Here is a 25,329-nt window from a genome sequence, read left to right on the forward strand (position 1 = left end):
CTGTGGACATTTTGATTACTGGCAGCCTTCTATATTGGCTGCACCAGTTCAAGGGCTTAAATAGCAGCCAGTGACTTCCAGCCCCTGTCTGAGCATTGTATACTTTTCGTTGTGTTCCGGGCCACCCTGGGCTCTAGTTCCTGAGTGTTCCCCATTCCTGGGCCTTCCGTGTGGCTTGCCAGTCCCTGTGGCTTCCTGTTCCAGAGGCTAGCCTGTTGCTATGGCTTGCCTATCCCTGTGGCTTCCCTGTATCAGAGGCTAGCCTGTTGCTATGGCTTGCCTATCCCTGTGGCTTCCCTGTATCAGAGGCTAGCCTGTTGCTGTGGCTTGTCTATCCCTGTGGCTTCCCTGTATCAGAGGCTAGCCTGTTGCTATGGCTTGCCTATCCCTGTGGCTTCCCTGTATCACAGGCTAGCCTGTTGCTCTGGCTTGCCTATCCCTGTGGCTTCCCTGTATCAGAGGCTAGCCTGTTGCTGTGGCTTTCCTATCCCTGTGGCTTCCCTGTTTATTTGGAATTCCTGTTGCTGACCCCGGACCGTGACCCCGACCTCGCTGCTTTCCGCCTGTCGCCTGGATTCTGCACCACTGCCGGCTTACCGACCACGAATACTCTAATAGGACTCTGTCACTGGGCTCTGGTCAGTTCATTGGCATCCCTACCTCAGCCCTGCAGGTCCGCTTCCTAAGTGGAGATGAGCATCGTCACACTTATCTTATGGTAACCGAAACAGATACATTAAAGTTAGTAAACGTAAAGGTTACTGAATGTACAAACGTGGCACAAACCCTCCACCCTACAAAATACAGATATAACACACGACTCTGGGTTGTGACTTCCAGATCTCAGTTTGGATTATACAATGACCTCTCGAGCTAACCATAAGTAAAAAGCAAAAAAGGGAAAGTGAGTCTATCTTGACTGAGCCATTGATTGAGCCACCTGTGCTGAAGCAGCGATATCTTGACAACCTGACCTGTTGGTGGCCCTTGAGGATGGTAGTTCCCCACCCCTGGTCTCTCTGCCTGGTGTTTGAGAGATTGACAGGCGCTCGTGAAGCCTGCGTGAGATGTGTGGGTGTTCTTTACCTTTATTTCATCAACTTTTCAGTTGAAGTTAATTTTAAACTCTTCGGAAGAACAGTAGAATTACAGAGACAAGTTTTGACAGGAAACAGGTTGATGCAACCTGAAAAACCTTCCCAGATCCACCGAGAAACTCCAAAAATATGCATTCTCAAGCAAAATGACAACAAAAGTACTCAAATAATCTCTGTTACGTGGCTACGTGTACATTAGTAATTTCATTCTCGCAAGAAGAATAAGACGAAACCAAGAGAAAAAAGTGAATATCGGAGGAGTTTGTCTGTGAAGACTGAGAGCTCAGTCACCACATTAGCTATATATTTTGTCCTTACTTTCCTCCTTTTTCCGCAATATCATCTATCTTTCAGATCAATCGCATCCTTCATCCTCCCGGTCCCCTGTGGTAATGATAGTAATCTATATCCGTACGGCAAATCATTTACAAAGACTCCTACCCAATTGATAAATCCACTTGTGGATATTTCAGCTCTGGAAATATTATTGTTTATCTACGGAAAAATCAATACAAATTCGATTATATTCGGAAACCTTTGGGCATTGCTCTACTCGGGTCGGATGCGTTTTCATTTTCACTGTGGGCTTTCTTCATTTTGTGCACTTTCATTAATCTTCTCACGACTATTTCTTTTTGTTTGTCTTCTTACTCTTTGCAGCGTTTTGTTTGCACATAGGATAATGTTTCCGTGCTCGGGGATCCCCTATGAACGGTTATAGCAGTGTTGTTTTATGATCAGATCTTTGTGCTGCATTGTTTTTTTTCTTTTCTTCGTTTATTTTTTTAAACTAAAAACTCTTACACAATTGGGCCCTTTAAGCCACTAATGCTATCCTACTTCAGCTGTGTTAAATAAAACCGTGTCCTAATCCTTATCTCATATTGTCATGGGTGTGGGCAATAGCTAGATCAGGGGTAGCCAACTCCGTCCTCAAGAGCTACCAACAGGTCAGGTTTTCAGGATATCCCTGCTTCAGCACAAGTGATGAAGTCGGAGACTGAGCCACTGATTGAGCCCCTTGTGCTGAAGCAGGGATATCCTAAGAACCATACCTATTGATAGCTCTTGTATGGAATTGTCCACCCCTGAGCCATACAAACATATATATGTACCTTATTTCTTATATAGTACCATCCTTCTACATACTGTAGTGCTTTACAGCAGTAATACACGTGACATCATACCATAACACGTAATGGGAATAAGCACTTCAGACATAAAAGTAACAATTAGGAAAAGGAGTCCCTGTCCCGAAGAGCTTACAATCTTCTAATACTCATCAGTTCCTGGCAGGACTGTGCGAAATTCCCAAAGCCACTGCCAGATCTGCATGCAAAATTTCCTGCAACCACTGCCAGATCCACGTGCAAAATTTCCTGCAACCACTGCCAGATCCACGTGCACAATTTCCTGCAACCACCGCCAGATCCACGTGCTAAATTTTCTGCAACCACTGCCAGATCCACGTGCAAAATTTCCTGCAACCACTACCAGTTCCACGTGCAAAGTTTCCTGCAACCACTGCCAGATCCACGTGCTAAATTTCCTGCAACCACTACCAGTTCCACGTGCAAAGTTTCCTGCAACCACTGCCAGATCCACGTGCTAAATTTCCTGCAACCACTGCCAGATCCACGTGCAACATTTTCTGCAACCACTGCCAGATCCAGATAAAAAATGTAATGCAACAATTGCTGAATCCATGTGAAAATTTTCCCGCAACTACTGCCAGGTCCACGTGTAAAATTTCCTGCAACCACTGCCAGATCCACGTGTTCAATTTCCTGCAACCACTGCCAGATCCACGTGTTCAATTTCCTGCAACCACTGCCAGATCCACGTGTTCAATTTCCTGCAACCACTGCCAGATCCACGTGTTCAATTTCCTGCAACCACTGCCAGATCCACGTGTTCAATTTCCTGCAACCACTGCCAGATCCACGTGTTCAATTTCCTGCAACCACTGCCAGATCCACGTGTTCAATTTCCTGCAACCACTGCCAGATCCACGTGTAAATTTTCATGCTATCGCTGCCGGATCCACGTGCAATTTACACAAGCACAGCTGGATACTGGGAAATATAGGCATCATTTTCACAAACACTGCAAGATCCAGGAAAGTCCTACCGGGCGAATCCCCGCTTATCGACTTCTTCCTTCCAGCGTCTTCCCAATATGCAGATGTTCCACCTGGCTGCTCTCGTGCCCCCCCAAAAAGCAGACCTTAAAACACGTGTACTTTGGGAGGTCCGTAAAAGTTTTAAATTGCCTCACATATGGGTACATATTAGCTTTGAGGACGGCCATTAGTAATCATCCTGATGAAGCCCGCTGGGTTTACTACAATCACCTTGTCACATGGCTACACCGAGAGACAAACACTTGTTGGAAGAGATCACCATTGTTCCGTATCGCACTTGTTCACCGCCGCCGGGTAGGGTTGACAGGTGTCCAGTATTGAACCGGACTGTCCTCTGTTTGGGGACACTGTCCAGTAAAAAATAGAAAATAGAGGTAATACTGGACAAGTACTGTATGTGTATACCAGTATTACCTCTCTGGACATAGTGACCTGACCGACTTGGGGAGCCACGGGATTTCCCTGAGCAGGGAGAGAGCAGGACTGTTGCTAGGGGGCTGGGCAGCTTCCTCCATCCTGATTTGGCTGCTGTTAGGTAATGCAGCCGATTAGTAGGTGGTGTCAGGAGCTTGGGGGCGGGACCAAGGAGAGGAGGAAACCACATGGAGCGGAGAGGTGTGTCGATTGTGTGTGTCTTGAGCGTGTGTCTCGAGTGCCTCGCACCTTCCACCATTGTGTCCAGTGTTTTTGGAGAAGCCGTCCGACAACCCTATTCACCGGCTGAATCTTCCGACATTGCGATATCTCTAGGATGGTCACGCGCACATCTTTACTTTACCTTATTGTAAGTGACAGACATTTATTTTTCATTACATGTTTTATATTTTTAATAACCTCTGGCGCACTTCTTTCGCTCGTCTGTTTCAAAATACATGCGTAATTCACAGAACTAGAACCTGCTGTATTTATGTATAATTTACACAAACGTGCTTGGATTTGGGTAATTATACGAATAATGTATTTTACTGTGCATCATCGAAAAATGTGATTACAGTACTTATGGATCTGCCACTATTCGGCGTTTTACCTTTCTTACCATTTTCATTTCCTCTTCCTGTCTGTTAATAAACAGACACCAGATCATATTGTAAGACAGACATTGTTTTGTCCGTACACAATGTATCAAATGATTCACACATTTACTAGCAACTCCACGCAGAAGGGAGCAGCGATATGCAATACCTACCTAAAATTGTAATGCCAATTAAATTAAGTGGCTGCTCACATATGCAAAACACCATTTAAGTCTAAAATTAGATACAATTTTTCACATTTATGCCTGAAAGCAGCAATTAATGTCAGAAAAGAACCCATACTGCTTTAGTCAGCGGCTGATAATAGTGCCACACCCGTCAGAGCAAGAAATACTGTATGGATTCAAAGTTGCCGAAATCAAGAGTTTCTTGTTGGCAAATTCAAAATGGTGGCCATTTCTAAAAGATCCATTTTTGATAATAATAATAAAATAAAAAAACATTCTTAAATGTTTGACCCACAATGCTGTGCTGTTTGTTTTGGACTCAGAACCTGCCAGTCTAGAGCTTCAAAATTAATCTTAGCATGACTTTTAAAATTAACCCTTCCCCTCATCATAATATGTTGATTGAATATCTCATTTATCTCCTAAAGACAGGGGTTCTTAACGCCAGTTCTCAACACCTCCCTCCCCCCCAGCAGGTCAGCAGGTCAGGTATTAAGGATATTATTGCTTCAGCACAGGTGGTTCAATAAGTCCCTGCTTCAGCACAAGTGACACAGTCAATTGGATTGTACGCTCCTCGGGGCATGGGACTCCTCTTCCATTATGTTACATTTATGTCTTAAGCACTTATTACAATTACCTGTTATTTATATTATCTGTTATTTATTTGATTACCCCGTGTAGTGCTACTGTGAAGCGCTATGTACATTAATGGCGCTATATAAATAAAGACATACAATACAATCAAAGATTGCTCCACTGATTGAGCCACCTGTGAGGAAGCAGGGATATCCTTAAAACCTGACCTGTTAGCGGGGGGGCGGGGGTGTCTTGAGGACTGGCGTTGAGAACCTCCTGCATTAAGGAGTTAACTGCCCGCGTTGTTGCTTCCGACGATGCTGCTCATTCTGGAAATCCTGACGCTGATTCCAGTAGTGCATTTATATGAATCAATGTAATTGTATTACAGAGGCCTAGAGCGAACGATAACACATCACAATATAAATTCCAGGCAAGAAATTCAAGCTCCCGATAGCCACACAATTAGAAAATCAAATCTGACTGTTACTGAAAGTCTGCTGAGCTGTGAAAGCCTTTTGTTTGGTTATCAGCAGAATCTGGCATCCATAACAATAGTGAGAATGTGCTTGATTACCCGGCTGCTGACATGGTCCTGCAGGCTCCAGAGACACCAACCCGTGGGCCGTAGAAATATGCATCTCATATTTATGAATGCTGCTCAAGGTGAGCGTAAATGTCCTAGTCATTGTGATATCGTTTTTTTAAAACATTCCTCTTTAAAGTTTGAAAGACGGTGGTGTTCCAGAAGCAGAACAAAGAGGTTTTCACGGAGGCTCTCAATAAACTGGAAGCTGTCTGTCTCATAAAAGATATCACCAACCCAAGATGGCTTCCCCCAGATGCCTCAGAACAAGCCAAGCGTATGTTTATCACTCTATTACATTTTTATTTTATATTACTACTCTGATTTATAGATACACATTTGACCATTTTGTAATTTCCTGATAATAATAATAATAATAATACAAAATAATAGAGCATGTCTTTTAATTAAATAAATGGAATCATATCAACCACTTTCTGGTGAAGAAAAATAATTTTATATATATATATATATATATATATATATATATATATTTTATGATACACATACACACATACACACACAGAATAGTGCAAGGCATATTTTTTATGAAGATTAGGTGAGGGTTTATGGCTGACAGAAAGAAGAGATGTGTAAGTATTAATATGTCACACAAGGGTATTTGTACGCCCACTCTTTACTTTAATAATAAGGGAACATTGTTACTGGCTTTGGCCAACTTTTAACTGCACTAAATCACAAAGAAGCATATGCTTCATTTATTTAACCCCTTCAGGACACTTTAACATACTTCACAAAGTTTAGTCCACAGGACAATAAGAAATTACATATATTCCGTGTAGGTTCCTGTTAAACGGAGGTTACATTGACGAGGTTGGGAGACTTGAATCATGTTTTGATCAAAATATGCAACCAAATTACTCTACGTAGGCTGCTACGGCAGCTTGCTAGCGTTCGCGCCCCCGCCGCTCGCTCCTGCAGCCCAGTGATCTGTGCTCAAACAGCAGGAGCCAGATCGCGGCATTTGGGGGCATGGCGGGGGCATATAACGAACGCGTCACGGAGCTGGTTCGCCTTTACTGGCTGAACCAGCTCGCGTCACGCGACTGTAGCCCCAAATTTAAATTTGGGATTGTGCCGGCAAAATGTCGCAGCGACAACGCTGAGCTTTGCCGCCGGTGAAGTTTTCCGTTTGAAAACTCCCACCGCACAACCCAAATTTCAGACAGACGTGCGCGCACACGGCGCATCGCCTTCTGTCTGAGCTCAGCCTTAGGTTCTAAATGTAAAAAAAAATCCCTTGTATATTTTAGCCCAATTGGTACGAGCGCAGAATATGTTCCTTGTTTTCCATATTTAATATGATGCTAGTGTTAGATTTCTCCTAAGGTGAATGGCAGTGGCCTGTTGAGCAGATTACAGTATACGGAGCAGATTGAGAATTTTCTTGAATTATTGGACAAGTTTCAACTAATCATTTTCTTTAAACGGTCAACATTTCCACAGTAACAAAAAGCGTTAGGTAGTTTTTACCATCGTTATCGAATGTCTGCCGGTAATCGGACTGGTCAGTCCTCCAAACTGTACTCTGTGTTTGCAAATTAATGACGAAGCCATCATTAGGCAAATAAAACACAAGCAGCTGGCAGGCCTGGATCCACTGTCCCTGGAGAAATGCCAAGGATGCTCATCTTTCACAGGGACTTTAACCCCTGCAGTGGCCCATGAGGTATCCACTGCATCAAGGGTGGCCAGCAACAGACCTCCAGGGCCAACAAGGGCTCCGTTTTTCAGGATATCCCTGCTTCAGCACAAGTGGCTCAGTCAAAGGCTACAGGTCCCCCCTTATGCTGCATCATGGGGTCTCTTCGGTTTCCGGCATCAGTGATCGCGATGTGCCTAACCTGCTCCGGCACGCAACCGGTTAAGAATAAATCTACTGAGCCGAATATACCAATACTTCTGATGTACCAATTTCCTTTTTTTTTTTACTGCACTGCCCCTTTAAGACCCAAATCTGACGCATTTATGTTGGCTGCATCTGCTCAGGGGGAAACGCGGTTATAAATAGACAAAGAATCTTTATACGCGTCCCATGGAACTGCGCTCGGCGGAGATCTCCCCGGGGGAAACACTCCAATAACCTTTTCAGTTCAAACCGTCTGGGTACAAGTCTATATACAGCAGGTTATCAGAGACGTGTGCGGTGCCATTTCCCCAGCACCTTTCGTACGGCCATATTCAGTAGGGAAAAGGCTCTTATTGCTTTGCCTAATAAACACTATAAGCTTCTTGTCTCAGCTTTTTATGTCAGAATCCAGTGTTGTTCTGACACTGAACACTTATACCCTAAATATATCACCGCTCTGCACCTCGATATTAGTAACCTCAGGGGAAGTTGACAAAACACCTTTACTACATGAGCTTATGCCACAGACAGGAGGCACTGGGCCAGGGGTCCCCAAAGTTGATCCCTTTCCCCAACATCCAGAGGACCCCCTCCCAAGATACCAGCACCTGGCAAACAAACTTGCCGAGCGGGCTGAAAACGGCTGTGGAAAGTGTTGATAATGCGTTGGGGGAGGGGGAGTTTGAAGAGGGGGGAGGGGGAGTTGGAAGAGGGGGAGGGGAAGTTTGAAGAGGGGGTGGTGAGTACCTCTTGCTTCTTGCAAATAATTTACTGGAGATCGGGATTCGGGAAATTATCTGTGATTTGCATTTAGGAAACAGTCACAAGTTACACCAAATCCCCGCAGACTGCATATACCTAGTGGCATTGTCTGGAAATATGAAATTGGCAAAATAACAACTCGTTACAGTTGTTACATTGACACCACTGGTGGTTAATTTAAAGGCATTACTGGGGGGGGGGGTAGTTTAGGGGAAAAAAAGCTGTTTGCAAAGCCATGAAATGTTGACATAAAAGCACCCAGATTTCAGGTAGGCTCAGTTCGGACTAGTGTATGGGAGACGGGAATATGTGGGAGACGGGCGGTGTACAAACATAATCTGCTGTATATTGGTTAAAAGAAAACAGTTTGGGTGATTTTAACTGGCCTTGTGTGTGGGCGGCAGTTTTTTCTGATCCAGTTTGGGCTTTTACACAGACCAGACCAAAGCAGGCGACTGTCCCAAAAATATTTGCGAGTTGTAGGACATCATCCCATGAGCAACTACCATAGGACTCCCTACAGCACATTCAAGCCAGTGGACTGTAAAGGGATATTCCAGCCCTGGAAGGTTTCTTACATCAGAACACTGCTTTGTAAATATGGGCCTGGAAATTTAGTATGTGCACTTAAAGCAGCAGTTCAAGCAATATCCTTCATGTGTGTTTGTTTTAATAAATCAGTTCTGTACTATGAGAAAATACATATAGCATTTTTTTCTTTAAAAACAACTATGAATGACATGTGTAGGGATGTGTTAGTTTGCTTTCCCTTTGCTGCAGCGCATCTCCAGGGGGAGTGTTGGAAGGTTCCGCGGCGGCCCGACAGCATAGGGCACCGCCATGTTGTTGCGCAATAGTAAGGGGCACTGTCAGAGCAGAGAGAGGTCGCGCATGCGCAGTGCAAGCCCGCGAATGGCTGGCCAATAAGATAGCGGCTCAGCCAGTAACTACAACTCCCAGGCGCATTAGCGAAGTCACCTGACGCCAGGGAGCGAATGGGAGGGCCGGATTCGCGGGAGGCAGGAAAGGGAAGCGTGGGGGAGAGACCACGCTAGCCAGAGGGCACCGGAGGAGCAAGGGAAGAGGTAGTGTGGGTGCAGGGGGGTCCGTGACCCACCTGCATAGGTTAGATCTTCCCCATAGGCCCCAGGATATTCCCTGAATCACAGTAGATTGTCTTGCTGCAGGGATGCCCTGTAGTGATAGCGACATCAGCCCTTACTGTACAGCAGATAGGGACAAAGGTTGCGGGGCTGAGGTTGCTGCTAGTCGTCTGGGACCAGGCTGCTGAGCATCGGGAAGTCGGAGAGACCGCGCTGGCTCGACAGATCCTTTTTGAAGTTGTTACCGGTCACCGCAGTGACCGTAAGGTATTTACTAAAGTGCACCAACACCGGTCATCAGGCGCTGATCCCGCCTTAGGGAACACTCTTTGGGGACACTAAGTGGAGTGCCCAAAGGACTGAGCCTATATACATATTACAGCACATGGACACGGTGTGGGGGCACGCGGTGACGGGACAGTGACATTTCTCCTTATGAGAGTGGCCGAGCCACTAGTGTTATAGTATAAGTTAATTGATGTGTTATATGTGTTCTTGCCATGATTACGCAATAAGGGTTTATCAGTATGTTTCAGTAAACAGTTCCAATCATATGTGTGTTACTATTGTTCTTACCCAGGGGGATCTTACGCAATGGGGATCCTGGGTAAGTGGAGGCGCTGCCGATAAGATAACTATTACCCCAGGCTCCCAGTTAGCGGAGGCTCAGATTTCCTGGAGCCCACAGGTGTGTGCAGTACCCCTAGTCACTCTAGAGCGTAGGAAAGAGGGCTACACATGTTTGCTGTATTATAATGTAACAAGCATTTTTTGTTTCTGTAGCAACCATTTACAAAGGCACATCCCCTTCCTCTTCTGAAACAGGCTCTGGCACACCCCTTTTTGAGCCCTGCCCTCTCTCTAGCAGTGCACGAACTGTATCTAGTGACGGCCTGGTCACATGATCTTCCCCACGGAACTTTGCATCTTTGGCACTCTTCTGCTGCACTCCCAGCCATTTAGTGAACCCCCGTGCCAAACCTTCACCGATCGATCACAGGAGAACGGATCGATTGACAACTTGGCTAATTACTTAACATTGTGTGGATTGTATTGATGCACATATTAAAGGGAGAGAAAAAAGTGGAGGTGAAAGACAATAAGGAGTTTATCATCCCTTTCTATTCTAGTACTAACTCTACTGTACAATCCTCAAGGTAATATGGCGCCGAGAGATCCCAACCTCGCATATGAACACGAGCCGCGTCTCCCCTCCACTCCCAGACATGGGACACAGAGGCAATATGGAAAAGGTTCTGTGAATGAGCAGCTATCCATACAAATGTAAGGCTCATATGCCTGTGTTCCCAGGCAATGCTGTGGGTATCTGTACTGCTGACTGTTGCCTTTTGTAAATGATGTAGATGCTATGAGGGAAGATTGAAACTTTGGAGTGCACCCGTTTTAAATGAAAGTGATGTGTCTACATACGCTGACAGAATCAAAGCAATCCCTGCCAACTGAGCACACTGCCCTTGAGCTGTCAGTCCTGCAATCAACCTGTATTCTTAGCTTGAGAACCAGAGACAGAACATTAAGGAATAATGTGAATTTAGGTTATATTCTTCGTGGGGTATTTTTATCTGGCAGCCCAGCTAACAGTGCCATTGATATATCTATTGTCTCAATTACCTAATGATGATTGATTCAGACGATTACATGTGACTGTTTCTCAACTAGCTGTATATCTCGTTTTCAAATCATAATCAGTTTAAGAACATTATTAAATATTGAAAGGTTAAAGAAAAAGATAAAGCGAAGCTTTGGTCTTTGTAAGTAATGACAGAGCCAGCACCACACATTTCACTGGGTTTTTTTTTTGTACATCTTCCTCTGCATAAATATACTGCAAATACAAATATAGGATAATGTATCTGCCGTCTAAATTTAGCTTAGGTTGAACTTGATGGGCGTATGTCTTTTATTTTCATCGTCATCTGCTATGTAACTATGTAACTATGTAACACCTGACAGAAGTCGCATTTTAAACATGAATAGTAATGTAGCGAATGTGACCAAATGGGACTGAAGCAGATGCTATGTTATATTCAGAATTGATATGCGTTCTCTTTCTTCACATTTGAATTCACGTTCTGAGCATTGTCCTTCGAATCTGCCCGTCGGTCTCTTATCTTCAAAGATAGGATTTTATGGTTTGTGAAAAACACTAGATGTTGCTATTCTGTCCGTTATTTCAACCTATTTAGAAAAACAGAATTAGGTGAGCTCAGACCTACCCATATATCAAAATGTACCAGTAACACTATATATCTTACAATGCCTTAGGAGTGCTGCTAGGGAAAGAGAATTGGCTGTACAGCACGGAAAGCATCAACACAAACGCTGTACTTCTTTGCAAATTGGCTTGCAATTTACTAGTGAGATTATCATTTTTGGGTCCTAAAGGCCAGATGCACTAAAGTGGGGGGGAGTGTCTCCTGGGTAATATGCTAATTTAACTCATTAAAATATACGTTGCATACCCAAATTAGCATACAGAGTCATTTAGTTGCATCTTTTGATCAAAAAAAAAATAGGATGTGAGCCTGCTAACTACTTCTTTGTATACGTCATTTTAACAGTTACTTACAATAAAACGTAATATGTCATTGTCTTGTGGGCTGAACATCTGTCACTATCACAAGGAAAGGCAACGAGCGTGGACTGAACAACAAGATCACATGTGAAATATGTGAAAGGGTCTGAAGGGTTAATATGTATAAATAAGTATGTATTATTCAGGGCAATTAAAACAGAAATAAAATTCCCTTGGCAAAATAAAGGAGGGATTGTGATTGCACAAGTGCCTTAGCCGACCCGGCGGTGCGGGGACAGGGGACCCGGAACCTAGGACTCGGACCAGCTGTCTGCGGCCCTGTATATCAGTCACAAACACGTACCACCCTCTCCTGCTAAAATGGAGCTCACCTTGATGTGATCCGCAGGCTCAGTCCAGTTTTTGATGAAAAGACGATCCTTCGTTAAGCAACATTGAGGATTAAAATTTTTACATTCCACTAATAAACTGCAAGTCCGTTTGGAAAGTAGCACAGGGGTTTTCAATTTGTTTTCCATTATTTCAAGCTTCCTACCCCCGAATGCTAAACGTCTGCCCTCACCTATCGGCGCATTAATAGATCAGCATTAACCGCCACCACCAATGTTTGGCCTACAACGTGTCTGACCGGTGGCATCATTGTTCTATATTTTCTTCTTTTTTTTTTTTTTTACTTCTAATATATTTTACAAGTATAAAAACACACTGAGAGTTACCACTCATTTTCAAGCGTGTCCTGGGCACAAAATAACGTTGACAACATCACAAGTTAGTTACGTTTTTATGCCCATTTTCAAGTAGCATTGAGATGTTTGTCTCAGGAAAACCCCCCCCAAAAAAACAAATCTCTCAGATTCTGGTTTCCTTCTCAATAATTCTCCCAGCCCCAGAGACCAGTGCAGCTAAGATTTTAGACTTACTTCTGGAGTTCTCATTGATCTTCAGTCAGACTTTGTTTAGTCAATGGCAGAAATGCTGTTGGTTTAGGATGAAGCCTGTTGTGGAGGAAGGGACCAAGGCAGACAGCAAAGCTTATTTGCAGGATTCAGTTGTCATGATGGATTGATCCCCAGTGGCATCCAGAGTAACCAACTGCTTTCCCAGTCCATCCCAGACATCAATTCTACCGGGACAGGACAAAGAGAACCCGTGAGCTATATGTGGATCCCAAACCTGTTGCATTCACCCCGTTAAGTCAAGTCACAGAGTGGATAAGATGCAGGCGCGGATTCTGCGTAGTGACATGCAAATGAGTATACTTGGCGTCACTTTTAGCTTCCGATTACTTTTTATGTGGATTCCCTAGAGATGCACTACACAGGTTGTACAACTAGGTCTGACACAAGGAAGTACACAACTAACAGGCCCACTCAGACAGCTGTTTCATATTTTTGGACTCCCCGGGTTTGAACTCGAGCACGGATTGGGAAGATTATGAGGGGGGGGGTTACAAAAAGTGATAACAACCCTCCACTCCACAAGGTAACCCAAAGATACAGAGAACCCATGAGTGTATCTGTATTTTTCCCACAGGCCTGGCCTATAAAAACATTCATTTGTCATACACACTACTTGTCAGAGAGCGTCTCTGTAATCGATACTGGGAGTTATAGCAGGAGGTAATGTAGTTGAAACATGAAAATTAATCTAATCCATTTTAACATCTTACCACCATCGTACTTAAAAAATAAATGGTTTTATTCCTGCGGCATCCTCCTAAATAGAGATGGGTGAATTTGTTCAAATTCAATCCATTGGTTTTTTTTCATTTTTTTTACAATTGTTTTTTTGGGGCAAATTACGAACTTTTGATAATTTTTGCATTTTCAAATATTCCATTTTTTTTATAAAAACATACAGTAGTGCCATTTTTTTAACTATAACAAATGCCATTTTGCGGCAAATTAGAATTTGGGCGAGAAATGTGCCCATCTCTACTATTAAACTCCCTTTAAATATCCCTGCTTCCTGCCACAGAACAGTGCTGGCTGCTAGAATGAGATGGAGCTTTAATTCCAGTCTGAAGAGGGGACTGCAAGCAAATAAAACATGACGATAATGCAAGAGGACACAAAGTCTCCCTGTCATGGCGACACTCCCTCGTAATAATCCTCACAATGTAGGCAGTGAACAGGTTAAAGCAGCGGTGCGCAAACTGGGGGGTGCAACCCCCAGGGGGGGCGCGGCAGTTATAGAGGTCCCTCGCTCTCACCCCAGGCATTTAAATTAAATACCGGGGGGGACCGTGCGAGGCCTCTATAATACACTTACCTTCCCTTCCAGCGACGCGTCGTCCTGGTAATCCAGCGTCAAGTGACGCCGCGGGGGTCACGTGATGTCACATGACCCGCGCGTCATTTGACGCCGGAGCCGAGCAGGGGGGGGCGTGAGGAGCTGAGGAGAGCAGGCAGGGGTGCGCACCAGGAAAGGTTTGCACACCCCTGGGTTAAAGCTAGAATCATCTGTAAATCAGCAGATTCTTATATTTTATTATTTTAAAGCAAAAAAAATTCCCCCTTAACGTGCATCACTACAATCCACACAAACACAATAAGTAATCAGCTAAGTTGCCGATCAATCTGTTCTCCTGTGATCGAGCAAAGATTCGTCTCGGGGGTTCTCTAAATGGCTGTCAGTGGAGCAGAAGAGGACCAAAGATGCAAAGTTCTGTGGCGAAGATCATGTGACCAGGCCGTCACTAGATACAATTGGTGCACTGCTAGAGGGAGGGCAGGACTCAGAAAGGGGTGTGCCCGAGTCTGTTTCAGAAGGGAAAGGGGATGTGACTTTGTAAATGGTTGCTACAGAAACAAAAAATGCTTGTTACATTATAATACAGCAAACATGTGTAGCCCTCTTTCCAACGCTCTAGAGTGACTACGGGTACTGCACACACCTGTGGGCTACAAGTATTTTCTCATATTTAAAAAAAAACCCAAGTAGGATATTGCTTGGTCTGGAGCTTTAATTGATGGTGGTACTCGTAATTGGCCACACTCTCACCTGACGTGTTGAGCTGTAAATTTGGGTGGGAACATTGCAACTTTAATTAAACTGTTAGGTCTGTTAAAGAATCCAGTTGCACTTGATGCAGACGTAGGATATTAATTGCAGGTGTACATGGTTTTATCCAACCTGCTTGATGTGCATCCACCTGCCACGACCCCTGTAATTTGTGCCTAAGTCATTTGTTCAGGGCAGAGCATTGTAATCGGAACGCAGAACTCTGGAGGCTGTACAGTATATGGGAGATTGTTTATAAAACAGCAGTTCATGTTCAAGGAGATCCACTTTTCCTCTTATAATTAACCTGCTGCAATACAACTCAACACTGATGTTAACTATATACTTCCAGCTGCTTCCAGCTCTTTGTGTACGCATGTTCCGTTTGGGGTAAGAAACCCCTATAATAGTTGTTAGCCAACTCCATTCCTCAAGAGCTATCAATAGGTCAGGTGTTCAGGATATCCCTGCTCCAGCACAGGTGGCTCAATGATTGAGCCACCTGTGCTGAAGCAGCGATATCTGTAAAACCTGATCTGTTGGTGGCCCTTGAGGACTGCAGTTGGCCAGTCAACGACTGACCAACTGATTGAGCCACTTGTGCTGAAGCAGGGATATCCTTGAAAGAAGATATATCTTCTTGCCGCACTGTTCTAATAAAGTCTGACACCAGACATTATAGTATAATAAAGTTGTTTATTTGCAGGTTGCGTTTGCAAACCACTTTATTACACTATAATGTCTGGTGTCAGACTTTATTAGAACCTTGCTGCAAGAAGATATCCAGTTTCAAGTTTAACTAGGTGGCAGAAGTGGGATCCCAGCCACTCTTCAACTGCCTGCACCTTACAAAGAAAAAGGACACCCACTACAATTTTCTAAAAGGAGTGCGGTAAAATCCAAAACCTTTATTTTGACTGTGAAGCAGGGTATCCTGAAAACCTGACCTGTTGGTGGCTTTTGAGGACTGGAGTTGGCTACCCGTGGCCCACACCAATAATAGGCAACCTCACACACCAACATACAAACCTCTACTGTGGCAAATGGCTCTTCTCTAAGTAATAACTGTTATTTTAAAATTAGGCGTGAGCAGCCACCTTCCTAAATCAACAAACATCCTTCCAGCAAAGGGGGGGGGGGGTTAGCACTATACTTGAGGTCCATCTGAAAGAGGAGTTAAGTTCATAAAACCCCCAGAATCCTTCTGCTTCAAAACTAGGAGTTTTAACAATAAAAACCCCTGGAAGACGAGTGTTGCAGATAATTCACATAAGAAAACGAAGCCTTTTCCTGCATGTCTGAGAACAGCCTGGGGGATTACCCGAAGTCAGCTATACAGAGAAAAAGGCAAGGAAAAACTAAATATGGATTAATAATTCAGGATTCACAGCCCAGGAGACGTTCTATTAAAAAAACCAAAACTAAATTCGAGAACACGCAGAAGAGAAGAGGTCTGATTTTCCATGGTGATACACTCAAAAGAAACTTTTTATGCCAGAGGTGAATGCCACATATTGTGATAATCCATACGGACATGTCCTAAACCAGGGGTGGCCGACTCCAGTCCTCAAGGGCCACCAACAGATCAGGAAACCCCTGCTTCAGCACAGGTGGCTCAATCAGTGGCACAGTCAAAGACTGAGCCACCTACGCTGAAGCAGGGATTTCCTGACCTGTTGGTGGCCCTTGAGGACTGGACTTGGCCACTGCTGTCCCAAATCAAGTCTTCTGTCGCTGATATTTAAGGGGCAGCAGTTTAGTAGTGATTTCCATGGCTATAACAAACCGGTCTCCTCGCTCTGTTGGTAAAAGCGCTCTTAGAATCGCCATTTATCCACCATCCACAGCGCAGTTAATTTTATATTTCATCCACATACAGTGTATACATCTTTGTGCTGGGAGCTAATTGCTCACACATGTATGTCTTGGATTTGTAAGACAATGAGATCGGCTCCAATTACACAGATCCTCAGCACAGCGTACTTTCCATCTCTTAGGCCGGGTTCCCAGTGGTCACGGCGGCGGCGCAGGTGACGGCGAGCGCGCCGTGCACCAGACACTCGCCTCTAGTCGGGCAGGCCCCAGTAGCTCCTTCTGTGTGCGCTCCCCTCTCACGATGGCGCGTGCGTCGACGGGGAAGACAAGAACTTTCTCTTCCCTTGCCGCGACGCGGTCACGTGCTCGGCGGGCAGCCAATGGAAGGGCAGATATTCCCCGCCATGGCCACGCCCCCCGTGCATCCCAACGCTCCCCTGCAGACTGCAGATCGCGGCTGTAATCTTTGCACGTGCCGCAGGGTGCACTGGGGTCGAAGCCTTAGGTTGGAAGCCCCAGTGCTGGGACCTGCTGACCTGTTGTATGTATATCTTTATTCGTATAGCCCCGACAGTGTACTCAGCGCTTTACAACGACAATACAGTCCAGGGAATTATAATACAATAAGCGCAGCCAAGTCAGACAATAGGAAAGGAAATCCCTGCCCCGGAGAGCTTACAATCTAAGTGGGATGTTGGGAAACAGCTGAGGGTAGCTGTGTTGCATTGTTAGGTTTCCTGTGCTTCCCATTGTACTGCGCTGCAGCACACGTTGGCACATTATAAAAAAAAAATAATCACGATGATTCTATCTGACAATATCTTGAATTTGCCCTCCCCTGTGCCCCCCACAATCCCTGTGCCCTCCTCCTCCCCCCCCCCTAACCTTATTGGGGTGAACAGTACATTGCTTCTCCATTGCTGGCAGTGAAATGGTTAATATGCTGTGGGGTCCCTTTCTTCCCAGCATATTGATTAGGAGCCGGTGTGTCACCTATATGAAAGGACCACTTTTACTAGCTGAGACTTCAGTCCGCGATTCTCCCAGAAACCTATGCGAGTTGAACTCAGGGGTGTGTAACTCCAGTGGTCCAGGGCCGCCGACAGGTCACGGTATCCCTGTTTCAGCACAGGTGGCTCGACCAGTGGACCAGTCGATTGATTGAGCCACCTGTGCTGAAGCAGGGATATCCTGAAATCTTGACCTGTTAGTGGCCCTCGAAGACTGGAGTTGACAACCCCGGAGTTGAACTCATATGTTTGTATCTCACACCCAGAGCATCACATGATTATGATTATATATATGGCTTTTTTTCTGGGGGTACGTGGGGATACACCGTATCCCCACCTTTTTTATGCGGCTACTGTGTAAGCTATTAATACAGTAGCCACCCGTGCATGCATGAGCTCAGTCTCCCCAACTTTTTTCACAGAAAAGTGTGTGTGTGTATGTATGTGTATATATAATGGAAATATTACTGTATACTCATTTGCATATATATATATATATATATATATATATATATATATAAATATATATATATAAAATATTTTTTTCTAGTGTTAAAAAATTCATGCTTATTTTTTTTTTTAAACCGCTAGCGTCCGGGGTTACCATGGTAACCTTTAGACGGCAATTGTGTCTAGGGGAAATGTCATTTTGACCTCGTGCCCACTTAATATTTTGAACGCTTCTATCTCCTGAACAAAAAAACACGTTGGAAAAAATCAAAACGAGCTCTTTTGATGTCAATAAAAAAAAATGAATGCAGAACAAAAAATGTCAAAATCAGCCAAACACTGGGAACAAGGTTAGAGGGAGTGAGGGGACCCCTCTTTACAGAGGAACGGCCCCCCAACAGCTAACGGGTTACAATGTCAGTAAAAATAGCAACGCTGATGATAATCTACTATGAAAAAGGGGATATATTAAACTTGTTGTGATGCCAAAAGGCCAGAATATCAAGGCGACATATGTTGTTCTAATGATAATTAGAGGAAGGATAATTAGGGGCTCCCCCTCCAAAGCAAAGTGTTGTGGACCCCTCTGGCAGGGAAGGGGTTAATTAGAGAACTTTTAAGGGGAAACCTGGCTTGTGTTCTCTCGGGGGCTGAACTTGGGGACCTTTCGTATAAGAGGGAGCGAGTGCCTTAGTGGATGAATCACTAGGACAATATGAATAGGTGTGTGGTGTTTTTCCCTCTCCCTCATCTCCATGCATTGAAACCCAACCTTGAAACAACAGTTTGCAAAAACCCAGCTAACAGGCAGAACCAAGCTTTCCCTGGAGGTGTCACACACTAAATAAAACCAGACCTCTCCTTTCTGGAAATGAGCTTCCCCCCCGTTTCCAGATGCGATGCTGGCGATATTCCGCGTATCTCTGGGCTTATCTTGCTTCCTTGTACCAGTACTTGCACTTCTTGCAGAGGTGTATCTGACAATGCATTATTGTTCCCTTTGCACTCAGGATAATTCTTTAATACAACTCAGCTGTGGCCATTTCCTGGTAAAGCGCAGACTCGTCTGGCCGAGACCCAACTCAAATACTTTCCTCCCACAAATCAACATCGAGAATCTTTGGCAAAAGATGTTAAATGTGGTTAGTAGATCATTTTACTGCACTTTTAACCCTTCTTCTCAGTCTGGAAAATTGCACGGAATTAATTACTTTAACCCTATGTGGGTGTCGAGTGCAAGCTCTCTTGGGCAGAGATTCCCTCTATTGTGTTTACTTATGTGTATTTCATTTTGTATAGTGTCGAGTACACCACTGTTATGTAAAAAGAAACACGTATGTAAATGCACAGCCATGTACACAAACATATTGCAAATTAAACCTCTGTTTTGTAGATTGTAAGCTCCCAGGGTCAGGGCCCTCATTGCCTTCTGTACCTGTGTGTGCACGTTTGTCCTTATTTGTATGTAATTATCTGTACCATCATTGTACCGCACTACGGAATATGTTGGCGCTTCACAAATAAACAATAATAATAATGACGGCGGATAAGAACAATTCCCCAGTCTGCCCATTTTCCTCTCTGCTCTAATACCTCAGACCCGATTTGACCCTTGGGGCTTTCATATTTGGGATTTTGCCGTATGTCCATCCCAAGCATGTCTAAATTTCCTTACTGTATTAGCCCCTACCACCTCTGTCGGGAGACTGTTCCATGAATCAACCACCCTTTGTGTGCTCACACTTCCCTTAGCTGCCACCCTCCGGCGTCAGAGAACGGCCTCTTGTTCTAGCGCTTCTTTCTCCAAAATATGCTTCCCTCCTGTACTTTGTTGTAACACTGTATATATTTGAGAACACGCGTAGGAAAAACAGTCCGTATTTACATGGAATGCTAACTTGCTTCCTGTGGATCTGCCGTGAAGCTGATTTGAGAAGCCTTCATATGGAACCCTCCAGTCGAATGCTGAGCCACTGATTGAGCCACCTGTACTGAAGCAGGGGAATTCTTATGACCTGACCTGATGGTGGCCCTTGAGGACAGGAGTTGATCACCCCTCCTCTATCCAAACACAAACACAATGACCTGAAAACCGCAGTAAAATGAAACAATATAACACATTAGTGAGCCGTACTTACAAATATATCCCTAGTTTTGTGTATTTACAGGTGCGCCGACGAGTATTCTAAAACTTGCCTAAAAGTTGCCTTGGAAATTCTGGGGCTATCACCAACAAGAGCCAGGTACATGCTGGGTACATGCTGCAACATTTCAGTGACATTTCTGCAGAGACTAATGGCCCATCGGATTAACACAGCAGGGGCCCCTGGCAGTCCCATTCAGTTTGAATGGGACTGCCAGGGACCCCCGCTGTTAATCCGATGGGCCATTAGTCTGTCTGCAGAAATATCAGGGAAATGTTGCAGCATGTACCCAGCATGTACCTGGGTCTTTTTGGTGATTGCCCCAGATTTGTTTTAGAATACTCATTGGCACTACAGTACATCACTAAATATATTTACGTGCTAGCAGGAGGGCTGCAAGGAAAATATTGTTGGCCACAAAGATCATGGAAACGTTTCCATGAAAGCTGCAATCGTCCTAGTGATTTACACGGACCAGTGAAGAAATTCCCTCTGCAAACAGCCTGACACATTTGTTTTCTTCTATAGATTGAAAAAAAGTTACAAGGAAACAAATCAAGAGTATCACCACTTCAGTGTCAGAGGGTCCTGCCCCCACCGGGACTGCAGATCCTCCAGCATCGGGGGGACGGATCACGTCATCTCTTCCGGTGTTCTGGTGACGTGAAGGGAAGGGGGAGATCAGTATAGATCACGATCATCCCCTAAATAACAGGCAAAAAAGGCCACGATGTAGTGACATAGTGACATAGTGACATAGTGACATAGTGACATAGTGACATAGTGACATAGTGACATAGTGACATAGTAGATGAGATTGAAAAAAGACATATGTCCATCAAGTTTAACCTATGCTAAATGTAGACAACAGATATTTATCCTATATTTGTATTTACAGTATATTGATACAGAGGAAGGCACACAGAAAATCCCCAATGAAACATTACCCAATGCTGTCTCATAAAGGGAGAACTAAATTCCTTCCTGACTCCAAATGTTGGTAATCAGATTACTCCCTGGATCAACATCCTTCCCATGTGTACTTATTTGGTATATTCCTGTATACCTTTCCTTTCTTAAAAGATGTTCAACCTTTTTTTGGAACATATCTATTGTATCTGTCATCACAGTCTCCATTAGTAATGAGTTCCACATTGTCACTGCCCTTACTGTAAAGAACCCTTTCCTTTGTTGCTGGTGAAATCTCCTTTCCTCCAACCTTAAGGGATGGCCTGAGTCGTGTGTTTAATATTAGATTTGTAACAACAAAATAATGGTGCAACTTTGAATCTCTGAATGTGCCCTCTTGATGTTCACTGGAGTGTCACAAGGGCAGGTGTGCTAGTGACCAGTGGGAGGTCCAGCAAACATCAGCCTTTTGCCCATTTTTTGGTCACGGACAACAGTTATGGTTGCCAGGTGTCCAGTATTGAACTGGACTGGCCTGTATTTGGACACTGTCCAGTAACAAATGAAAGATAATACTGTACATGTATGTGTCCAGCATTACCTTTCTGGCATGTATGTATATACCAGTATTCCCTCTCTGTATGTAGTGACCTGACCAGCTTGGGGGGGGCGGGGGGTGCAGGATTTCCCAGAGCAGTGAAAGAGCAGGGCTGTTGCTAGGGGACTGGGCAGCTTCCTCCATAGTGATTGGCTGCATTAGTTACCCAGCAGCAGCCAATCAGGAGGATGTGTCAGGGGCCTGGGGGTGGGGCCAAGCAGAGGAGGAAACCGCATGGAGCTGAGAGAGGCGAGAGGGGTGTTTGTGTGTTTCGAGCGCTTCGCACCTGGCAACCCTAGTCACCGTTACCAGTACTCACACCACGGCACTGGGAGGGCTGCTCTACCTACGGGCCTGAAACAGTTAATAGATTATTACAATTCAGTTTCGAACGAGTTAAAAGGTTTTGTTAAGGTTTCCACTGGAAAAAATATGATCTAAAAAATAAAATCACAATCCACATCTCTAGTGAAACCAGACCACTTGCAGACAGCCAATCCTTCCATTTTCCGTTTAGAAATGAATTCAGGAATTCCTGTGATGGGAATATACTTTGCATATGTACAGAATTGGATCAGAAGGTAGGATTGCTAAGCTCTGAGTTTTAAACTTTAATTGAGGCGAGGGATAGCTTATGCTATTTTGGTGAAACTTAAACATTTGTGTGGACTTTGCCAGAAAATAAACACTTGGTTCTGGAATTGTAACGTCTAGACAGCACAGGAAATTGAAGTACTATAAATTAGCGGCTTGAAACTATGACGTTCAATATTTCATTATTTTTTTTACTCATCTTAAGTAGTAAAAAGCATTGCAATTTATGAGGCTAAACTGTAATTATCTAGAAGAAAGGTTTTCAGTCCACATTCTTTTCACCCAGCTTTTCAATAACAGAGAAAAACAAAAAATGTACAGAAACATTTAGAAACCTCCTTTAATGCTCCACAGTATCATTTGTTATGCTTGGCTGGAAATCAGAGCTGAAATACATTTTCATTCAGGTTAGAAGGCATATTTTTCTAGGGGATTAGAACATACACATCTCAAGTTGTTGTTGCTTGAAGCTTAGCTTTTATAAGCTTCAACAACAGATAACTTTAACTGAAACCTTTCTTACCACCAAAATACCTCATTTGTGAGCAAAAGAGGAACACACCATCCATGGACACACCGCCTTTTCAGAGCCAGTGTCCTGCGTGAGCCAGTGGGCTACCAACTTGGGTGCCACTTTGTCTACTCATAAGGTGGAGATGAAAGCCACAGAGGATGTGTCTGAGGTGTGAAGACCATTTGGATAGGAGGGAAGAACAAGTATCCACGTCCTGAGATCAATGGACGCCCTTTGCATTTCCATATGTCCCACCAGACTGGCAGGAGCCTGTCACCGCAGGTGCCATTGAGGGAACCAAGGCCAGAGGTGCCAAATTGCCCATGCCCCTTGGTTCATTCAGATTTCCAGGTAACCCTGTTGAGTCTACCAGCTTGCCTCTGATTGGTGGCGGAGAAATTTCTCACGCTTTGGATTGGGCGATAGTATTTTTTGAATGAAAGTTAGAGGTATTATAACCCCTTGCACCCATTAGATAGAGAGGTGTTTTCCAGTGTTCTCCCAGGTCTCTCAAAGTTCTCTCCAAGTTTTCTAAGATTCTAAGCACCAAGTGAATTCCAGCCCTTTGGAGAGAGGGGAGCTGAGGTGTTTGGAACTGCAGGTTGATTTCAGTTCCAAGACTTTTTAGGGTAAGCTTTGGATTGATAAACCCCTGCACTTAGGAAAGAATAGTCTTTCAGCCCCAATTCCCAAGTAAGTGGGTCTTTTTGCTGTAGCTTGTGTAACATTGTGTGTTTGCCTTTTCCTGTGAATAAATGTACAATTTATTTCATTACCTCGTTTTGCTCAATGGATGATCCTGGTAAAAAGGTGTAAATGGCCTGGTCTCCCGTGTCAATAACCGGTTGGCAAGAAGGTTATTAGTGACACGTCCTTTAAGTTTGCACTGATGCTACATAATGGGTATTAAAGATAAGAAGACTTAATGTAGATAATATACAGTACAGGTATATAAAGGTGCATTCCCACGTAGCTAGTCGGCCAGTTGAATTTCTTAGGGGGTCTCTGAATGGGGAAGTGTTTATCAATCAAGTGTTTTCTTTCCCATTATCCCACCCTGTCCTTATCAGAGAACCAGTAAAGATAAGGGGGGTCGAGATGTGCAAATTTTTAGGGGGAGTTTGGATCTGCAGCGGATTGGCTGGTTCCTTTGGTCCACGATTTCTGCGGATCAATCTCAAAAAGGGTGATTCGTGTGAATTTTTAATTATTACTAATACACTCCGTGGATTCCGTTACCCAACTGAGCCACTGATTGAGCCACCTGTGCTGAAACATGGATATCCTGAAAACCTGACCTGTTGGGGGGGTTTAAGGGATGGAGTTGGGAACCTCTGCCTTAGCTATTGAAGGTGGCATTGGTTTCTAAGAGTTACTATTAATAGGACTTTTTGTAGATCACAATACATGTCTATACATTCTTTGAGCTGTTCTACCTGAAGGACGATCATTAGCTAGAAATAATTGTCTGTGGTCTGGATTCCTGACCTTGTTGTGCTGTTTCTGTCAATATTACCCCAACATGGTATCTAATTAATCAGAAAATGACTTCTTGATCTAGTTACAAACCTCTCGAGCATACTCTTCTGCCTTATAAGATTACAGATGACCTTTTACTCTGTGCTTAATAATAACTTATAGATGTGTAAACATTTTAATGACAATTATATGTCCTGCCTAATGAAAGTTTGTTAGAAACGGTCATGAAAAGCATGATTGTACATCATTAATATGGTATTAAGAGCCTACCACAGGGATGATGAGATAAACTCTCATCAAATACACACACGGCTGGAAGTTAGAGATGTCTGGATAAGTCAAGCATTATGTAATACTGCACTGCTCTGTAATGTAAATTGCAAAAGAATAATGTACCATGATTTAGTGGACCAATTAGATAAAGATTAAGGTATCAAATAGAACTAAATACGATATTGGTACAGGTGGTGTTATAATACATTAATACAGCATTTCACACATTTTCTGATGGTAATACTTGTGCAATGTGCACCAGTGGTGTAACATACCTTAGTTTCAATAGGATTCAATGGATACGTTATTCCATTGCAGTTTGTGGAGTACAGTAAGTCTCACCTTTAAGTGCATAAAGCAACAGTGTTAAGGAGAGTGGTGCCTTGTAACAGCACCAGGCGTGAAAGGAGAGCAAAGCTGAGCACATCTGGTACTGTATGTCATTTCTGGCAACAGCTTATTTCTAACAGGTGAGACACAAGATTGACATATCCTATACTTAGAGAATAAATCCACTGCTGGAACCAGTGGGAAGGAGAATCTTGATCAAAGGAGAGATGGGATGAAGAAGGGTTAGAAGGGATTGATACGAGGAAGTGATAATGGAAGGTAATGGAGGGGCAGAGCCAGATGCAATATAAA

At 43.9% G+C, this 25,329-nt stretch overlaps 1 long non-coding RNA gene across 1 annotated transcript; it reads left to right on the plus strand.

Moving 5' to 3' along the window:
• Window positions 1-5,585: 5,585 nt before the first annotated feature.
• On the plus strand, window positions 5,586-21,893 carry LOC142470230 (uncharacterized). The gene is made up of 3 exons (XR_012789242.1): window positions 5,586-5,686; window positions 19,187-19,318; window positions 20,849-21,893. It is a non-coding gene; the product is annotated as an uncharacterized LOC142470230 (long non-coding RNA).
• The last annotated feature ends 3,436 nt before the right edge of the window (window positions 21,894-25,329 follow it).

Source organism: Ascaphus truei, chromosome 19 (genome assembly GCF_040206685.1).
Source record: "Ascaphus truei isolate aAscTru1 chromosome 19, aAscTru1.hap1, whole genome shotgun sequence".
In the NCBI taxonomy this organism is placed as follows: Eukaryota; Metazoa; Chordata; class Amphibia; order Anura; family Ascaphidae; genus Ascaphus; species Ascaphus truei.